We start from the raw sequence: 20,379 nt of genomic DNA on the forward strand, positions 1-20,379 counted from the left end.
TTAAAAAAAAAAGCACTAGGCACCAAATGATGCTTTAAATGACAAATGCTTGTTCAGTCTTCACTATGTCGATTCTCCCACCAGACCACAGTGTGACCATCTCTTTACATCGTTGCTATCACACATAGAGACACTGTTGTCACTGTGGCTGAAGCAGAGACTGAGAATGGAAAAAGTTGTGGTTTCCCACCAAACATCTCTTAAATGTTGTCTAAACAAGGTGTTATTTCCTTTCCAGTTACTGCTAACCTACATTGGTAGTGCAATTGTGTTTAAATGTTGGGGCAGGAAGTGCTTATTTCTGTGCAGTACATTTCTGTAAATCATCCTAGGCTTTCAATCTGAAACTTAAAAACAAGAATAAGAACAAAACCGCTTTCTATACCTGTGTGTATGAACCATTTAGAGATGTAATAACAATGATTGCCTTACACAACTCAGTTTGAAACTAAAAAGTAACACCTAGATGTAAATTGTTTAAAGATGTAATCAACATATGAAAATCTAATTTCCTCAATCAGAAGAACAATCTGACGTTTATTTTCTTACCATTGACTTATCAGTCACTGTAAGCACACTGCAGGTATGTATAGTCTAAAGTTCACATTATAGTTTCCCTTGAAAAGGACCACATATGCAATGTTCCATCGTCATCATGGAGATGGAATAATATAATCTCTTCTGTGACAGCAATAGATGATTGTATCATTTCAAAGGTAAATATAACTGTCCTGGAGTAAATAATACCTTTTGTGAGGTAGAATCTCAATGACATATTCATTTAAAACTTTGTCTGAAGGATGACCAATTACAGACTTTTTACACAGAGGTTGTGTTTCTTTCTGGCCTTCTAGTCTGACTTTTCCCTGTGTTTTTTTATATATCTAATTTATTGTATTTTATTGTGATTGTAGTAATGTATTTTTATTACATGTACAGCACTTTGGCTCGACCAAAAATCGCTTTTAAATGTGCTTTATAAATAAAACTTGATTTGATTTCTCTAACATGTTACAATACAAACTGTTCTGCAAATTCAGTCAGTGAGCTTGAAGTCTGAGTTGCAAGTATTGTAGTGATCATCACTGACCACATGGTGGAGCCATTGCCATAACTGAAGCATGAAGAGGAAATCACTTATCAGTCCAACTTAGGTAATGTCTTGTTCATTTTAGCATTGATGGTAATTTAAAATCCAAGTGTGAAGCAAAGCATTGCTTTCACCAAATGTAAAGAATGTTTTAAAAAGTAACCCTCTCTAATTTCTCATCAACTGAGAGACAGTTTGTATTTACCATCCTAAAATCAAATTGAAACTTCATTCTGTTCATTGATCTCTGTATCACTATGTTGTATTGGTCAAGAATAAATGCCATCTAATTAATTTCTAAAACTGCATTTTTTGGTTGGCATTTATTGAAAAGTGATTTTATTTAAATCAATCATAATTAGAATGCCTGAATAAATAACCATAAATACATGTATTTAGCATGGCAGACAACAATGATATTTTATCATATCAAACTCACCACATTTGCCCCATTAGGAAATCTCTCATTCCTTCAGCTGGATGGAGGAGAGTGTATGTCATTCTAGGGCAGATGGAGTAACTAAGGGAGACAGAGGCAGGGGATGAAGGTTAAACAGGGTGTTACGGGAAAGTGATTGTTACCTTTGTGCAAGGTTCAATGTTAAACTACTCACTCTCACATCATTATTTACTCCTCGCAACACACAGTAGAATAAACCACATCCTTCTACTCCTCTGGAGCATTGCAGCTCAAGAGGTGTGGAAGGATGTGGTTCCTCTGGGGCTTCAGTGTTTGTGAATAGTAACTTCGTTCATTCACATGTTTTCTTTGCACCGTCCCTCAAAATGTGGCTCTTTAATGTCCTACTTTTCATAACAATTATAGACAGTGTGGAAAATTAGCACAATCCACATCACACATTGACTGACTTAATAGCCCGTTGCCTTTATGAAAAAAGTGTTAATGAGGTTTTGAAATGATTGTAACCACATTCAGCTGTAACATTAAATAAAACACACTAAAACATTCAAATTAAAACTGAATCTTGATTTATTAACACACCCGATCATATCTCTCTGTGCCCCAAAGGTTTACTGTCATATCTGTGGTTGTGTGTTTCCAAAGAGGGATTCCCTGTTAATGTTCATCTCCACTCGACCATCTGTCTTTCCATAAACACTATATTATAAGATATGCCAAACCTCACCCACAGCCACCACATTTGAAATCTTTACACTTGATGCGTATGGAATCACACTTTCTATCCCTTCTGCTCCCCCCCCCCCCCCCTTATGTGTGTTTTATGGGGTGGCTGCAGGAGAGAGCAGAAGGGTTTCCCCCTCTGCCTGACACCCCTGCTTTGAGAACATGTGGCCTGGGAATAATTGGGTTACAACTGCAGCCGTCCAATGAGTTGGCCTTGATTTGGAGAATGACTCCATTTACTTTTGTCTGACTGCCTGCTGCTTCCACAGCTGCAGCCTTTATCCTCCATTCAGACTCAGGGTTGTACTGTAGGTCTGGCATACAGCCAGATGAGAGAGTGGAACACAATCCGAGCATTATTATACTAACCCTCATTCAGAGGATAGCACAACAAAACACAAAATGGTCCCACCTTATTTTAGTAAGATCAAAATAAGACAGGATATATTTATTTCACTTAGGCAGCTATTGTAGAAAAGGGCCATATCCTGAGCCTGAATGATTTACTACAATGTTACAATATTGCATGAATACAAACAAAATGTGTAAAAGGGGCTAAAATAACACAGTATCGATTACTCTGATTGGCTAAACACTCAAGCTTGTGCAAATAAACTTGACAATGCAAAATGGTTTGCTCTTAGACTTAGAGCACAAGTATTTCAATGCAGAATTAAAATGCATTGGTGGCCTTTTCTTGCACATGAAAGCTACACTATGTATCCTTGTAAGAACACCTTGTAATAAGAAAGCAACTTTACATTGCGATAAAGGTAATTGGCCATATTGCAACTCTAAAACACTGCACAGTTTTATGGAATGCCATTTAAGCCAAAATTAAATAATAAATAAATACATAAATAATTAAATAAATACATATATATATATATATATATATATATATATATATATATATATATATATATATATATAAATATGCCTATGAAATAAATTCTGAAATAAATAAATGAGGCAATAAATATGTATACATTTCCGTTTTTCCGTTTATTCCCTCGGTTCTTTAAGTGTATATTTTCCCATTTAATGCTTAAAAACCTTGAACAGCGGCTGCACATGATGCTCTTTTGACCCCTCTTTTCATTTTTTATTTCAGGCTCAAGCTCGGTGTCATCGTTTTGGCCAGTCTAAGGCGGTGAAGGTGTAGCCTACCGTCTGATCACTAGAAACTATGAGAGGGAAATGCTGGATAAAGCTAGTCTGAAGCTCGGGCTGGACCGTGCCATCCTGCAGAGCATGAGTGGCAACAACAACGGGGTGAGAAAAACAAAATCTGTCATATTTCTAGATGCCAAGTCATCTTTGGGTCAGTCGCTGTTGCAGTACGCTTAGTTTATTTTCGAAAAGAGTTTTCTAAATCCACTTGTGTAAATGTCTCTCTGCGTCGCCTTTAGCCGGTCCAGCAGTTCTCCAAGAATTATTTGAAATGTAATATTGATTATGTAATAATTAAAACTAGGGATGGGTACCGAGCCCTGGTATTAAACGGGCCCCGGGGATGAATTATTAAAGGCTGTGGTACCGTTAAGGTCCAACGTTATCGATCTTTTTATCGGTACTGGAGACATTTAAAAAATAGATGTCATATGTATTATATCTACATAAACATTATATCGCAGTCTTACTGTCGCCAACTCCGTTTCTATTATGCAATAAGACTACAAAATGCATCTATGATTTATTTTCGATCTTTCCAATCCAGACGAGATCTCTCTCCCCGGTTGGTGTGCGAGGGGGTGGGGCAGTTTACATACACAACCTGCTACATGCATGCAACACACACACACACACACACACACACACACACACACACACACACACACACACACACACACACACACACACACACACACACACACACACACACACACACACACACACACACACACACACACACACACACACACACACACACACACACGGCGGAGAGAACTAAGCGCCCCGAGGGTAGTTATGTTACCCGTCTTGAGCATGGATGTTTAATAAGAACTGGATACAGCGTCGGAGGAGGGGTCTCGTTCTTTCCTATGAGAGCTGCTCATTGGCGCATTAAGTCAAAATGGCCCAACTTTTGAGAGAGCGAAACGTCAGATTACCCGTCATGCCTGGTTGTCAGAGCAGAAGAACCCCCCCCCCCCCCCCCCCAAGCACCCACTCTCGGCTCACTAGAAAGAATGGAGAGAGAAAATAAATCTAGATTCGGCTTTTAGTGCATTTTACAACTTTAAGGACCGAATGTTTCTAATAAGGGCTATAAAATAGTTCATACTGGGTAGTTTATTTAGTTTCAAAAAAATTATCCACCGATTTACAGACGTCTCTTTCCCCATGTTAGTCTATGGGAAAAAGTATTTCTGGGCCGGTCGACGTCACAGACTGATAAGGAAATTGTAGTAGGCTACCACTGTTTAGACACAACGAATATTTTCCTCAGAGTCCGGCACACTTCCTGGGGGCTTGGTCTTGAGGTGGAGAATGCTCGTTGCCAAAAGTGCAATAAGAGTTTAGCATGTAAGGGCGGTAACACAAGCTATTTGTCTAAACATTTAGCAAAAGTGCATCACATTCAGACGGAGGAATGCACCGGGTTCGACTGTCTTTCTAGTAGCTCTGTAGCAATGTCTTTCACACACAGTGACGTCACAGCTACCCACAATGCAACGCGCGCCATATATTTTTTTATAAAGACGCCATTTTTCTGGAGGTGCAAAAATCCTGGCAATGCTAATATAAACAGCTAGCTTGTGTAGCCAGGCAGAGCGCACTAGGTTTTTTTTCTGAATTAACGACCGAAGAAATCGCTGCATGTCTTCGGATTACATCTCTGGACTTGAGGGGTGTGCTCTAGGTCGTTACCAGCGTAAACTAGAGCTGTGTGGGTTGTTGGATGTACAATGTATGGAATTACGACCCTCAAAAGTGGCCTTCGGTCGATTTTGGCTGCATCTACGTCTATCTTCTGGAAACACCAGGTGAATACCCCACTTGTCACAATAATATTATCATGCCAATGCATATATGTGGTATTTTAGAGTTGACTATATTGATTAAGGCAATCGACTATGATATTCTGTATGCACCTCGTGTGAAATGGTTGATACCGGAAGTACGGTGTCGCCCTCGGACCAAAACCTGTATGTGTGTGTGAAAGAGATAACGTTTCCACGTCAGGTGTTGCTAGCAGCAACACACAGAGTTAACTACATTATACAACCATGGGTTAATGATTAGAGGTAACTGAGTTATTTATTTTGTTAAAGTTTCAGCTATTCTGTTTGCAGTTCTATCATCACATAATTTAATACGATTTGTTAAAACATTGTTGTTTCTTATTTTCAGTTTGCTTCAAGCAGTGGCTGTACAGAAAGACGTGGAGGACCAAGAAATGCTGGCCAGATTTGCAAAGACCGGAAGATACATAACAGTGAAGATAATGGATATTAACAAGAAAAAGAAAAAAAATGTTTATAATTTTGTTGCTGTTTACATTTTGAATTATATTTGTTATTTTTAAATCAAATGCATCTATTTTAGATGATATATTTATTTAGATGTAGGTTTTTTTTGTAATATTATTGTATTAAGTATAATTTATTAAATAAAAATACTGTTATGAACACTATACAATGTCTTTATTTTGATAGTTACCAGAATACATTGTATATTTAATACTAACATAAGCTGGTGATAGATACATGCTGGTCTGCTGGTATGCCAGCAGACAAATATTTATAAAGAAAGAAACAGAAGGGAGGAAATTATGATAGCTAGACTCAGAATAAATTACACAGCATTGAATGGTACGCTGCATGTCATGGGGAAAAGTAACAGTGACAAGTGTGGGAACTGTGGAGTAAAAGAAGATGTAGAACATATCTTGTTACATTGTGACATATATAAAGCTGAAAGAGAACAACTAAATGATAACGTTTTAGAGGCAGAGAGGGAATGGAGTGTGGTTGGTATTTTGGGAACAAAGGAGAGGGAGAAAGAGCTACCAGAAAGGCACTGTTTACCTTTAGTGAAACTGGGGTAGGTAAAATTATCTAACATTAGGTCAGGAAAGATCATAGATTGTTGTTTTGTTGAATTTATTTTTATTATTATTTTATTTCGACTGATCTCCTCTGAATTGTGCGGGATGACACACCAAACAGATCCGCGATTTATCGGGTTGATAGACCGGACAACACATAGCCTAGGTAGCGAGCATACCGCCTGGAATATCCAGAGGCGGGCGTCCTGCACCTGTGCTTGAACCAACTTCTTGGACATCTTCCACACGAACACGGTGCTCAATCAGTGTCAAAGTATTTACAACTTCGTCATCCGTGTCGATATCTCGAAGAGCGCTTATCCGCCCGAGTACTTCGATAAAGTCTTCAATATGGGCCAAAATAGTGTCTGTTGGTAAACCGTGTTGATCAATTTGATCTGCTAAGGATAGCATAGCATCTTGGAGCCCACCGACGTCTTCCATGGTGTCTGCCCCGCCTTATTTTCATTTAGTAGTTTGCCTTATTTTTATTCAGTAGTCCTCCATTTTCTTCCTCTACTCGAGTAGTCAGTTACCTCATTCACACCAACGGTGTTTCAGGGCCGGTTCGGAGCTGGAGCTTGAAAAGCACCGGGGTTTCCTCTGCACACCGCAGCGGAGCAGCCTCTTAGCTCCAAAATCCGGTTCGTTTCAAGCACCACAAAATTGTCCGGCCAGAGCAAAAGCACCACATACGTCACGCTTACGTCGAGGCGGGGGCAGGGGCAGAGACAGATCAACTCCTGAACAACAACAAAAAGCCCGCGTTTTATCCAGTTTGTACACAACGATGGAGAAACTTAACAAGAGTTTCAGCATTTCAGCCATAGACTGTAGCCTATATATAAAGGTTTCTGCTCATTGTGAAGCAACGTGTCTGCGTGTTAAGGTGGAACCTGAGCATTCACGTTGATCACCTCTCATTATAAATCTATAAAACTATAAATATTAAACTTTACTTCACGTGTTCATTTAAGAACAGCTGTTACATACCTGGGTGAAGGTTACAGTTCATTTAAATGAAAGATACAACGTTACTCCACACTCATGGTTCAGTCCACCTTAAGAAATAAGACCGACCTCGGAAGCAGTTGTGTTTTAAAAAAACCTTTATTGACACGACTACACTTTTTTTATAAGAATATAACTAAATCACAGAAATGACTCCGGAAAAGCTGCAGAGAGAGCCATAAGAAATGAATGCAACTGATTTCATCTGCGCGGTTTGGCTTTATGAAGCAGGCACGCAAACGGTAACGTCATGACGCAAACGATGACGCAACGACGCATTACCAGTCGGACTCTGGGCCGTGTGAAAAGAGCCAGAGCTAAACCGAAGAACTGGTTCTGAACCTGAAAAGCTCTAGCACCGAGCTTGAACTGGAGTTGCGTTGGTGTGAATGAGGTAAGTGTGGTGCTGTTGCTTTGGTCTGGGTCTCTGGATATTTGAGCTAACCACGCCCCGTTCATTTGCATATAAGGAATGGAAATGTGGCATTATGAAATACAAGTCTCTTGAAATAAATAAATGTGTCATTATGAAATACAAGTCTCTTGAAATAAATAAATGTGTCATTATGAAATAAAATTCCCATGAAATAAATACATGTGTATTTAAATGTACATGTAGACATATTTATTGCCTCATTTATTTATTTCAGAATTTATTTCATAGGCATATTTATATATATATGTATTTATTTATTTATTTAATTTTGGCTTAAATGGCATTCCATACAGTTTGAACACTTTATACAAGCTCACATACTGATCATTGTTTTCTTTCACTGAGCTCTAGCACAAGTACTCTTTTTGCAGCAGGATAGCATCTTACTTATTGTCATAATAAAGCATTTCTTCAAACACACTTTGACTTGATAGTAAGAAACGCAAAGGTGTATCCAATAGCGTTAATGAGGGACAGTATTAAGCCATGTCAATGAATAAAACAAACATGCTTTATTAATGTAATGAATTTCACCTGTGGTTTCCCTGCTTGGAGCGCAACCCTGGACCTTTCTCATTTCTCTAACTCCCCTCCTCGACTCCTATCCTCGACTCCTAACCTCGAGACTTAGTCCCGCCCACAGGAGATGCGAGCGGAGGTGCCGAGGAGGGGAGCCGAGGAGAGAGGAGGGGAAGCAGCAGGCGGTTAGAGAAATGAGAACTCCTCTCCTCTGAGCGGTCATTTTAAAGAGACGTCCATTAATGATGACAGGAGGCACAGCAGCCCTCTGTCTGATGGACAGATGTGTTCATGACGACTTATATATTTACTTTTAATTAATTCACAGTGCGGTATAATGAGACAATAACAGTCTACAGATGCGGACATATACACACACACACATATATATATATATGTATATATTTATATAAATATATAAAATTTCAGAATCAAACAGAGCACTCTCATAATAACGTACCACTATCAGAGACTGGATATATCCCCCCCGTCGCTACAATGAGGAAAATAAATTACGGGCCAAAAGTTTTATTTACAAGTATTAAAAGTAAGCAGAGGACACCAAACCAACTGAGACCTGTCTGTCCGCTGCATCTATGCACACACACACACACACACACACACACACACACACACACACACACACACACACACACACACACACACACACACACACACACACACACACACACACACACACACACACACACACACACACACACACACACACCGTTTGTACAGCCGTTGTGTATTTTATTATGTGAAGCACTAAATGGTTTTAGAAAAATATCGACTCTTTGTTTGTAGATATCTACTAAACTAAAGCAAATAAAGAGAGTAGGCCTGTTATACTGAGTGATATACATTCTACACACTGCTCTGCTTTCTGCACGGACCTCACAGCTGTTCTCTCTGGAAACATCGTGACGCGATTAAAGCAGTTTCTAAAATAATATCCAGGGGATGCATGCAGAGCTGTCATTGGCTGAGATAAGTCCGGCCGTGCGTCACGCCTCCACCGTTCCCGGAAATGCATCCGCGGAGGAGCCGTGGAGGAACCATCAGTGTATCCTCGGTTAGAGCTCCTCCAGAGAGCCTCCTCGACGCTCGATCCTCGGTCCTCGGTGTGCATTTAGAGAAATTAGATGTCCTTCAAAATGGCGCGCTGAAATTCATTTCCGGGTCACTACCGGAGGACCGAGGAGTCGAGGAGGGGAAATTTGAGTATTGAGAAGCCTCTGAGGAGGGGTGAGGGAGGAGGGGTGCGGGAGGAGACGAAAGGGAGGATACACGCGAGCAGATTACGCGGAAGTGTTTTCACTACTCGCGTATAAAAGCCCCGCCCCCACCTTCACAGCTGGTCGATTTCAACCGAGGAAAACCTACAACTGGAAGATGAGTGGAAAAGCGTCACAAGTGCTATAAGTGCTCACAGCTCCGTGGGAATTATTCTTTCACACACAGTGACGTCACGAGCTACCCACAATGCAACACGTGCCATATAAATATATATAAATGCGCCATTTTCCTGGAGGTGCTAATATCCTGGAAGTGCAAATATAAACAGCTAGCTAACTAGCCAGGCAGAGCGCAGTAGGTTTTTTTTCTGAATTAACGACCGAAGAAATCGCTGCATGTCTTCGGATTACATCTCTGGACTTGAGGGGCGTGCTTTAGGTCGTTACCAGCGTAAACTAGAGCTGTGTGGATTGTTACAGACTGCCTGCAGATGTATGGAAAAACGACAGTGGCCTTCGGCGATTTTGGCTGCATCTACGTCTAATTTCTGGAAACACCAGGTGAATGCCCCACTTGTCACAATAATATTATCATGCCATTGCATATATGTGGCATTTTAGAGTTGACTAGATATTGATTAAGGCAATAGACTATGATATTCAGTACAGAAAGCTTAGCAACACCTAGACGGTGTACGGCTGCTTGCACCTCGCGTAAAACGGCGCAGACCGGAAGTACGGTGTCGCGCTCGGCCCAATACCCGTATGTGTGTGTGAAAGAATTATGTGCTATTCATTTCTAAAAGGCTTTCACATTACTATAATTATATATTTATTTAAATGTAGGCTACATTTGACACCAAAACGGAACACAAAAGCAGGACCAACCATCATACATTGAATTCCTTGAAAGATTCATTCATTCAAATATTTAACAACAAATGGGCCGGTTCTAAGCGGTTATTCAGTTAAGCCCGATGAGAGGGGATACAGCTGTGCACATGTCATCATTAACAGACGTCGTTTAAGAGTGACGTTTGAGAGAATGAGGCCATCCCAATTAATACCTGAGGACTCCTCTGTCCTCGCGTCACCTCCTCGTGTCTCTCGCTCGCATCTTACGGAGGCGGAGCTAAGACGCAAGGAAGGGAAGCGAGTGAGGGAAAGGAGGAGTCGAGAAGGGGTATTGGGATGAGGATAATGTCTTACCGGTGGTAGAAGGTCGGACAGAGCTTGCGTTGGAGTCTTCCAATAAAGATTAGCCTTCAAGTAAAATCCACAATTCTTAAACGATAACTAGTGTTGTGCGCTATTAGCTATCTAGCCTCACTTAAATCCTTAAATCGCCTTGTTTTGGTTCAAAGATGGTGGGGTGGGTGTTTGGAGCATGGTCTGGAGCTGTGAGGACGTTAATTGACGTACTAATTAGCCCTGAAGATCACACACATCTTTCGACTATTTCCAGCATACGACCAATACACTTGTTAAGTTTGAGAGTTAGAAAGGAAAAGATACTGACTCAGTAACGCAGAACACATACCTGAGGACAGGTGAACTTAATAGTAGCCTAGCCTCAGGCGACCGGCTTTGCTATCATGTTTACATATTGAAATCTCGCGAGTGTTACACACATGAGTTTACCACCAAACTCCGTTGACCACTTGACCTGCTAATATATAATGCTAATTCAGATTTTATATAATAATAATAATAATAATGATAATAATAGTACAAGTTATAATAATATTAATAAAAAGTACAAATGAGAAGTAAAAAAATAATACTCATTATGTTTATCATTTGTACCATGATGCCATAGTTTGAATGGAAAATAGAAAGAATAAAAGGAAAATATTGTATTATTTGACTAAGATGGTGGATGTAGAGATTTGAAGGAGGGAGAAGTAGCCTCCAATTAGCTGGCATATAGAATAATTGTTGCTCAAACACAATAATATGTTAAGAAATGTACAATATACAATACATACATACAATATACAGCCTACATATCTGACATAGGTGGAGCTAAAAACATACTTTCAGGCTGCTTTGGAAACAATAGGGGATGCACTTGTTGAGCTTCCTTTAAATGTATTAAAGTGAAAGCTTGGCGCTCTCAGGTTCGTCCTTGTTGTTGTGTGTGCATAGCAACCTCCCAACAATGCCTGACCCACCGCAAATTAATGACATCAGAGGTCAAGTTGAAGCAGTTGATCAACCGATACCATCTGATTCTTTCTGTACAAGTCTCTTCCAATAATGTGAACTTCATCAGCCAAGGTTGTTTCCTCACTTCTTATCGGTAACTTCTCCACTAATCAAAACAACCCAAACCTCCTCCAGCTTTCCACTTGGAAATCTGTTGCTATTCATTTCATCTGGAAATATGATGAAGCAGGGTCAAGGATAATGAACATTGTTATTGATGTGTCTTAATTCACTTTTGGAGTGAGCAGTAGCCGCTACTCTCTGTATAATTCTCAGGGTCACTCAAACAATAAAGACTCTTATCTCTCAATAAAAGATCCTTGGTCAGTGAAGTAGGTAAACACCCTGACGCGCCCAGCTAAGAGGCACATAGAAGGGAAAATGTCTTACAGAATACAGTGTACAGAATTGTACAAAAACTAATGAGCCTTGGGGTCACCACTGCCCAGGAATGAATAAAGAGGAAATGTATCCTGAGGCGAAATATAGTATATATTAGCAAAAACACTGCTTTATAATTGTTGTTCCTTTTTAAATATGTTCCCAATCAGTCGCAAAGAATTGCAAACCCATTATAATGTTTTACGGTCATTACCCAGCTTGAATCGCAAAAGCATACAATGGTCAAGTAAACATCCAGTGCAAAACACAAAAGGCCCAGTGTAGTTTCTATCCAAAAAGGGAACCCTTTTTGTTCACAAATAGAACCTGCCAGAAAGTCTTGTGTCATTTGGATTACAGAGTAACAAGTCAGTGAATGAATACAGGTCCCCAAATGGTCTTGTGGTGCACAACAGGAATGAGACATTATGTATCTTAGTAGGCCAAATGGGATAGTCATTGACACAAGCCCACACAAGTTTAAAAGTGCATGCGAAAAACACTCCCAAAATATATGCGTTTTTATGTTAGTAAATAGAAAGATGTGCATGCTCAGAATTTTTAGGAAAACCTCTGACATGCAATCACGGTTTCACCCACACACACATCCAACACACGCCTCTCTTAAGCCCTTGCCCATTGAAACCATGGAAATGCCAAGCAAACAAATGCTCTCATTTGGCAGGAAGGCAACGCGCTGGCTCCTGTCTATGGGAACTACTTTAGTAAGCTGCTGTGTCAGATGTATGATGGGACGCCATAAAGGCCTAATTTAAGGGTGGTGAGGTAACTGACATGGATTTTTTAGATGTAGATTTACTACTTTATAAGCAGTTTCAAAGGTAGCAAATGCATGTCAAAAACATTAAAGTGAAGGTTAACCTAATTCCCAACAGTAGCCCACTTTCATTATGATTCATAAAGATGTACAGAATACTATGAGAGATGTGGTGGTAATCCGTTTTGTATATTGATCAACATAAGCTGGTGAATGAAGTCAAGAAAATAATTTAACATGATCATTGTCCCTAGAAACCATTACGCTAGCCAGTGATGTTACTTTGAAATGCCTGGGCTTAATATAAGAGGCGAGTAAAATGTAAATGATGGATAACCACTGCAATGCTTCCTACAGCCATAGCTATTTCCATGCTGTTTTGTCTAATTTTAGATGACAATGTGATCACTCACTCTATAATAGCACAGACCGAGAGAAATAGCATGTGCTAAGGATAGTAGCATCCTATTATTGGCTATTTGAAGCATTTTTCTGCCCTATTATGAGCCTCAAGTAGCTGTTTTGATGTCTGATTTTACCTTTTTTCGATAGCCAAGCCAACACAGAGGACCATTTTTATGTTCCTGTTTGACTCATTCTCTCATAGTTGAGGCAGCTTGACTCGATGATTAGGAACAAAAATGAGACTCAACAATTACACTCTAATTTTCAGTAATCAGACCAATGTCAGTGGTTCTTAGTAAATTGCATGGTCTCCCAGTACTTTTGAATCTTTTTGTTTTCCTGTCTTTCTTTAGGTTTTTAAACAGAAATACATTTGAACTAACAACTTATATGTTAATAATAACTAATTCATTTTAGTTTTTTTTATTTATTATATAGAGCCGGCACCTGCATATACTGAAGTCTCTCTCCCAAAACCAATCTTGAATCAATTGATTACCATGCATTACAAAATGCAATGAGGGTTTATATTGCATTGGAACATATATGCCTACATATATCTGTTCTCTTAACTCAAGTTAGAGTCGTTGCAACACTTATCATTTGCCATCCTTGAACATCACAACTCAGATTTGTGCCCTTCTGCTTGCTTGAATGGTTAGCACTTTATTCAATTGAGTCAAGAAATCCCATGCATATCAGCTTCCCTTTGGTATTGTAAAGTGTTGTATTATACGGATAAATCACCTTTTGAAGTGAATATGACTTGAGGGGGGAAGACAGGCACACAATAAGATTTTCTGTTCTTCTTCTCCAGAACATCAATCACGCAGTGAGTCGGTGCATCTGGACCACAGATCTTTTCTTCCATTCATCTGCATCTTTAGTCAAGGATCTGAGCCGGACGGAATAAAAACTTCAAACTAACGTAGTATGCTGAATCTTGTTAAAATTGTCATGTCAATTGTTAAATCGTGTCCTATTTTCTACAGCTGAAAATATTTCATCTTCCACATACAATCTTGTTTGACCACAATATTTGTCCTTAACTGTTTTTCTGTGTTTTTGATTTGCATGGTAATTCACCTAACGATAAAATTGTATTGACTATTGACCGGATGAGTACTACAACGCTCTTGTCACTGGTATTCCTAACCTATGATCTGATCCTTCATCCTAGACCGACAGTTATACATTATACAGTTTTGAGTAATTTTATATCACTATGAATGAACCCAGTTTGGCCTGATTTAAACATCAATTCCATCAGTATCTTTGAACAATTTCACCGGAGACACAAGAGCATACTGTGAAATCTAATAGTTCCTCCTCTAAGATATTTCTCCTGGTGGGATGGGATAACATCTGAAATAACATCAAGATGAGGTAACATTAAACCTCTGCCCTGAAAGTAATCAATATTAATAACAACCTGTTGGCTGCCAGCTCCTCAGGGCACAAACTACAATGGCAACATTATTATTCTATAAAAGATAAGCTAGTTTCATTTAACCTGTGACTACCCAAAGTAACATAAATAGCATTTTAAAAAATGTGATGGAAACGCACTTTAAAGGTGATTTAATGGACTTCTTCGAGTTTGGCCATGCAACCCGGGCCTCCATGGTTCAAGTGAGGCTCAACACATTTTTACTCCAAGTAGGTTAAGGAGTTACCCAGCTGCAAATATTACATTTGTGTGGTAAATTGGAAGAAGAACATGAAATCTTCACTCTGCGATGCACATTAATCAGATTTTTAGATCCAGGTTTGAGTCATGAATCTGAATTTGGAGATGAGCTCATTTTTGCGAGAAACATGATGTAGCTGCATGCTTTCATTGGGGCGGTCTGAAGAAACCCCCGCACATCTGTGGGTGGATCGAACATTATGTCATAATAACATAACTATAATTACACTATCCCTATCATTTACTGTGGACTTAGTGTGTGTGAGTGGATGTTTTTGGTCTTCGCACTTAACTTATTTTTATGAACTGTTCACATTGTGGTTTGTGACTTTGAAAACCACACTTGTCATCATCTTTTATGTACTTATTTCACAACCTCATGCCTCTGATGTCAATTCATCCTGTATACATATTCTAAGTAATCCCATGAGAAAGCCAGTTTATCTTTACCACCAAAGACATTAATTTCTGTGCCTTCTTCTTTAATTAAAACAATCAATAACTATACATTTGGCCCTATAATATGAATACAACAATGACACCATTCCCTTACATTTACTTTGTGGTATTTAAGTGTAACAATGTCAGCAAAGACTGACAGTGTATGGCCAAAGCCAACAATAATAACTCTGGTAAAAAAGGGCCAACCTCCTTCTGTCTGCTTGACAGAATAATGACTCTTTTTCCTCTATACTTGGACTTCCAGACGATATTATCTCCAGTGTGTCTGCTTTATTAGGTCCAGACTGAGCTGTTAGAGAAATAAAGACCTTTTCCACTAGGTTAAAGATGTCTGAGCATGATGAGAGACACAAAAGAGAAAGAAAGCGAAAGAAAGAGCAAGACAAAAATAGACTTGGCAACGTTGTCCTGTAGTACCGACCGCTGAGGAACTTTTCATACAGTCACTATGGTATCCGCTTAAACACAAAGCTACTTCATGTTGTCAGGGTAGAAAGAGGTAAAGTAACGTGTGTGAATGAGTGTGCTTTAGTTGTGTCATTGAAAATAGTTTAAAAGTACAGACAGAAAAAGAGAGAAGAGAATTTGCCTAAATGACAGGGACTGAGTTTCTCTGGCTTACTGGAGGGGATCAAACTAGTCTTTAATTGTATTAGTAGTACTGCTCAAAGTTCAAATCCCCATTAATTCATTAGTTGAAAACAACTCATAGTTCTTGAGAAATTGCTTTCGAACATATGGAACCCTTTCTAGAGCAGCAAGTGGCCAACCATATTTTTAATAAAATAGTTAATGTGAAACTTGATGTTCGCAACCTACAGGCAACTCATCATATACTGTATGGTACAATGTTTTATTTTGTACCATGATTTGATATAAAATGTTGTTGGAGTATGAATACAGTATGCATCAAAGAAAAAAAAAACACTCGTAATTTATTGTGTTTTAATTCTTGTTTTTGTGTCAAATTCATTCAGATTCACAGGCAGAAAGGATGAAAAGAAACACAGCTTGGACTGACAAGGTAAGTCTGGTACTTGATATCATTTAAATTGGTTAAGAAAAAAAAACAATTGTTTTTAGTAATTTAAAAAAAATCCATCCATAGATTTGGTGTAATCACTTTCAGTTCAGTTTACCTCATTCTGAATCAGGACTTGGTGAAAGCAGACATGCCTCTTCGACAAAAACCATCTGTTTTCTTTTTACGTCCACTTTCATTCAAACGGACGTCTGAATAATAATAATACATTCTGTAGCAATGTGGTGGTGGAGGGCCACTTTGGCCTTCATACTCTTCTGTGTAAACAAAATACCTCAGACGGGATTCCATCGCTGCCTTATGTTTAATTTATGTTCTGTACATCAACAATGTCACCATGAATAAATATTGACTGTGAATAAAACAAGTCTTCGTACGGATCGACAATAACTCCTTTTACAAAACCAGCTTACACCATGTCAGTTCTTGTTTGTGCATCTTCAGCCATGAAGATTTAATCACAAACACAAATGTTGTCAACACAGTTTCCAAGTACATCATATTTCTTCAAAGCATAATGGACTCTCACATGAAACTGTTTGGTCACAGTTCAATGTAAGCAGATAAAATATCATTTTGAATCAGCTAAAATAAACTAGAAATTGCTCACAAAGTGCAGTCCTCTGCCAAGGCAGCACAAACAACATAAATGTGCCATTACTCTTTTGTAGAAGCAGAAAATATATTGATTTGTAAAATCAAAAATATTGATGTGCAACATATGGTACATTTGTCAAATCGGTTTCCAATCAAGCTTGTTTGTGAGAAACTCAAAAAAGGGTTTGAAGTTAATATCTTGTGCTTGGCCCGTGTTCTTACATTCCACCATATTTATTTAAAGTGGACCTATTATGCTATATTTGAAGAATATATTGTAGGGCCATACCTATACAAAACATGTCTGTGAAGTTGTTTGCTTAAAATACCAAACAGATCACCCATTGTAGCTATGCCTCATACTGCTCATACCCTTCTATTCCAGTCCTGTTCCAAAAAGGCTGATTCTGCTTTAAATGGAACGGCTGCTGCTAGACACGCCCCTTTGTAGCGTCATGCAGCTTTCCCTGCTAAGAGAGTTTTCTACCGGGAGAAACTCAGCTAAACGCTGCGGTGATTAAATGCCATCTTATGTTCCCAATCACTTCAAGCATTATTTCTGAAACAGTATGGAGCTCAAACCTTTCTCTCTCGCAGGGTTTACCACAAGGACATTACGTTACACATATTCTCTCCAGTAGCCTACAGCGTTAGCGCCATGGTTAGCTCTGAGTGTTAGCATGCTTGCCAATGTAAACACACAGCATATTACTCCCAAAACACGCCGCGCATTGTTTCTGATACAGCACATAGCTTGACATGTTCTTTCTTAAGTGTTTACCGCTAGAACAGTGCCATTATATGTATTATATATAATGACTTTACTCTAAGTGCCTCCTGCAGACATCCTGCTGAATACACAGACACACAGCTGCGAGAGGGGATTCAGCTAGAGACGACTGTATACAGAGACGATAGGTTGGGACGTGTCACGTGTGCTGGAGACGATAGGTTGGGACGTGTCACGTGTGCCGGATGTCTCCAATGACGTAATAGGAGCCAACATTCTGGATCTGTTTGTTTGCACCTCCGTTTTTTTTTTTCGAGATGTGGGTACGGAGGTAAAGAGAGAGGGTTTTGTTTTCTGACACTTTGTGAGTTCCCTGACACACCGGGGACCTTTTATGCAAAATGCACGTTTTGATGTATTTTATACATAAATATGTATCCCCGGTGTGTCAGGGAACTCAAATATGTCATCACAATTTAAAAATATCCTGCTTAAAGTTGACCTATCATGCTATATTTTGAATAATATATTATAGGGCCATACCTATATAAAACATGTCTGTGAAGTTTTTTTTTCAAAATACCAAACAGATCATGCATTTTAGCCATGCCTCATTTTGCTCTATTTGCTCTTTTCCAGCCCTGATTTTGCAAGGGCTGATTCTGTGAGAAGTCTTCTTCGCTGCTTTTGTGGCAGACTACAGCGCTATTTACAGGCCTGGCATATGTACTACCAACCCAGTCTCACGGCATTTTGTGTTATAGTCACGACATTTAATCTATGGATTCGTGTTCACCAACACGATTTTCCCCTTTTTTTCGTGTCACACAGAACGATTTTAAAAGCAATGTATTTCTATTGGTAGTGTGTTTCGTGCCTGCAGCACGTCTTTTTGTCCGTTCGGGTCTTGGAAGACCGGAAGCTGTGGGGTTCATAAAAACATGTTCTTACTCAACATCAAGCCACGATTATTGTTTTTATTTTAAATCGTATAATGTCGGACTTTTTTTGTCGGCTGTGAGGAAAGAAATGGGGCTCAGAGCCTCAGAATACTGAAATCTGTATTTCTTTAAATCTTTTTTTCCTTCTAATTTGTTATTCTTTTCTAAATAACACACTGTTATTTACTCACTGTTATTTACTCACCAATAACACACAATTATCCTTGTTTTTATTTATTTGTTCAATTCTATAATCTCGGGCTTTTCTGGCATCCGTAAGGGACGTTTCGAGCATCATTGCGATACTTAGCCACTGAACTGATTACCCAAGATCCTCAGCTATGGTTTAAGCTCGCTGATTGGATGTTTTAGCCACAATGCATGTATGGATATGGTGTTAATGCGATATGAAATCCGAAAAACATTTCTGAGTTTAGGATGGCCGAAGACACTACACAACCCATAATCCCCAGCTATCGTTTAGGTCTACTGTCCCAGTGATTAATCTTCAAGCTCTGGGATTGGATGTTGGAGTGGCAGTGCGCCAAGGTTACGCCGAGCGTCAAACAGCTGTTTGAAATGGAACGAAACCCCGCCAGACTATCCAAAACTGGAATCGAACGCCCCCCCAGAGCTATACATGCTGGCTATTGTGTTTCGCAAAATGTTCTATGGGACGTCTCTACTGAACGTTTTCGTTTTTCCCACAATTAGAAGTTACCAGTATTAAACACATTGGTGTTATCAAATGTAAAACATATAATTAATAAATGGGTGAAAATCGCTTATGTCCATAATGCGCAGCATTAATATATACCCACATGACAGCTCATTGTTACTTTGTAATTCTACTCCACTACAATTCAGAGGTTAACCTGGTATTTTTACTCCACTACACTTATTTGAGTTACTTTGCAGATTCTGATTAATGATGTGAAATATAAACAACCCTTAAATCAGACTTTAGTTACACCTGAGTAAAATTCAGGGAAGGTGATTGTCAAGTGCCAACAATCAGGAGAGATATTTGATAGTTGGTGCTTGAGAAGACTAAACATTTATCTGCAATTGACATGAATGGAAACGAGTAATAAAGTATATTCATTACTCGTTATTCTCTACTAATAGTTAATTAAAGACTGTATAATGGCTATTTTGCACATCCCTTTCAAGATTTCAAGATTTTCTAAGGTTTATTGACATATCATATACACAACTGGTGTAGTTATGCAATGAATGAAAAACTTGGGTTGCAGCTGAGGTTCCTCAACAGTGCATTACAAGACATCTATCAATATGTGTGTATACCTCTGTTACGTGCTCCACTCCTGTTTGTCTCTTTGTTCTCTCTGCTGTGCAGGTACACCTGGCTCCGCCTTCCCCAGGTGTTCCCAGTTGTCACTCAGCCGAGCTTCCCCAGGTGTTCCCAGTTGTCAATCAGCCGAACATAAAAGAGGAGGCTGAAGGAGAAGGAGGAAGCCGATCACTACTCCGGATGTCTCTGCTGTGTCAGAGCTCTTTTGCCTTTTTGTTGTGTTTCCTGGAGGACGTGTTAGTATTAGGTTTTCGCGGCTTTATTTCTCCCGTTAGGTTCTGTTGGATTTTGGGTAGCGGAGGAAGGCTCTGGATCCTACGGCCCCGTGGTGTGGT

The sequence above is a fragment of the Gymnodraco acuticeps genome, unplaced genomic scaffold, assembly GCF_902827175.1.
Source record: "Gymnodraco acuticeps unplaced genomic scaffold, fGymAcu1.1, whole genome shotgun sequence".
NCBI classification, from domain to species: Eukaryota; Metazoa; Chordata; class Actinopteri; order Perciformes; family Bathydraconidae; genus Gymnodraco; species Gymnodraco acuticeps.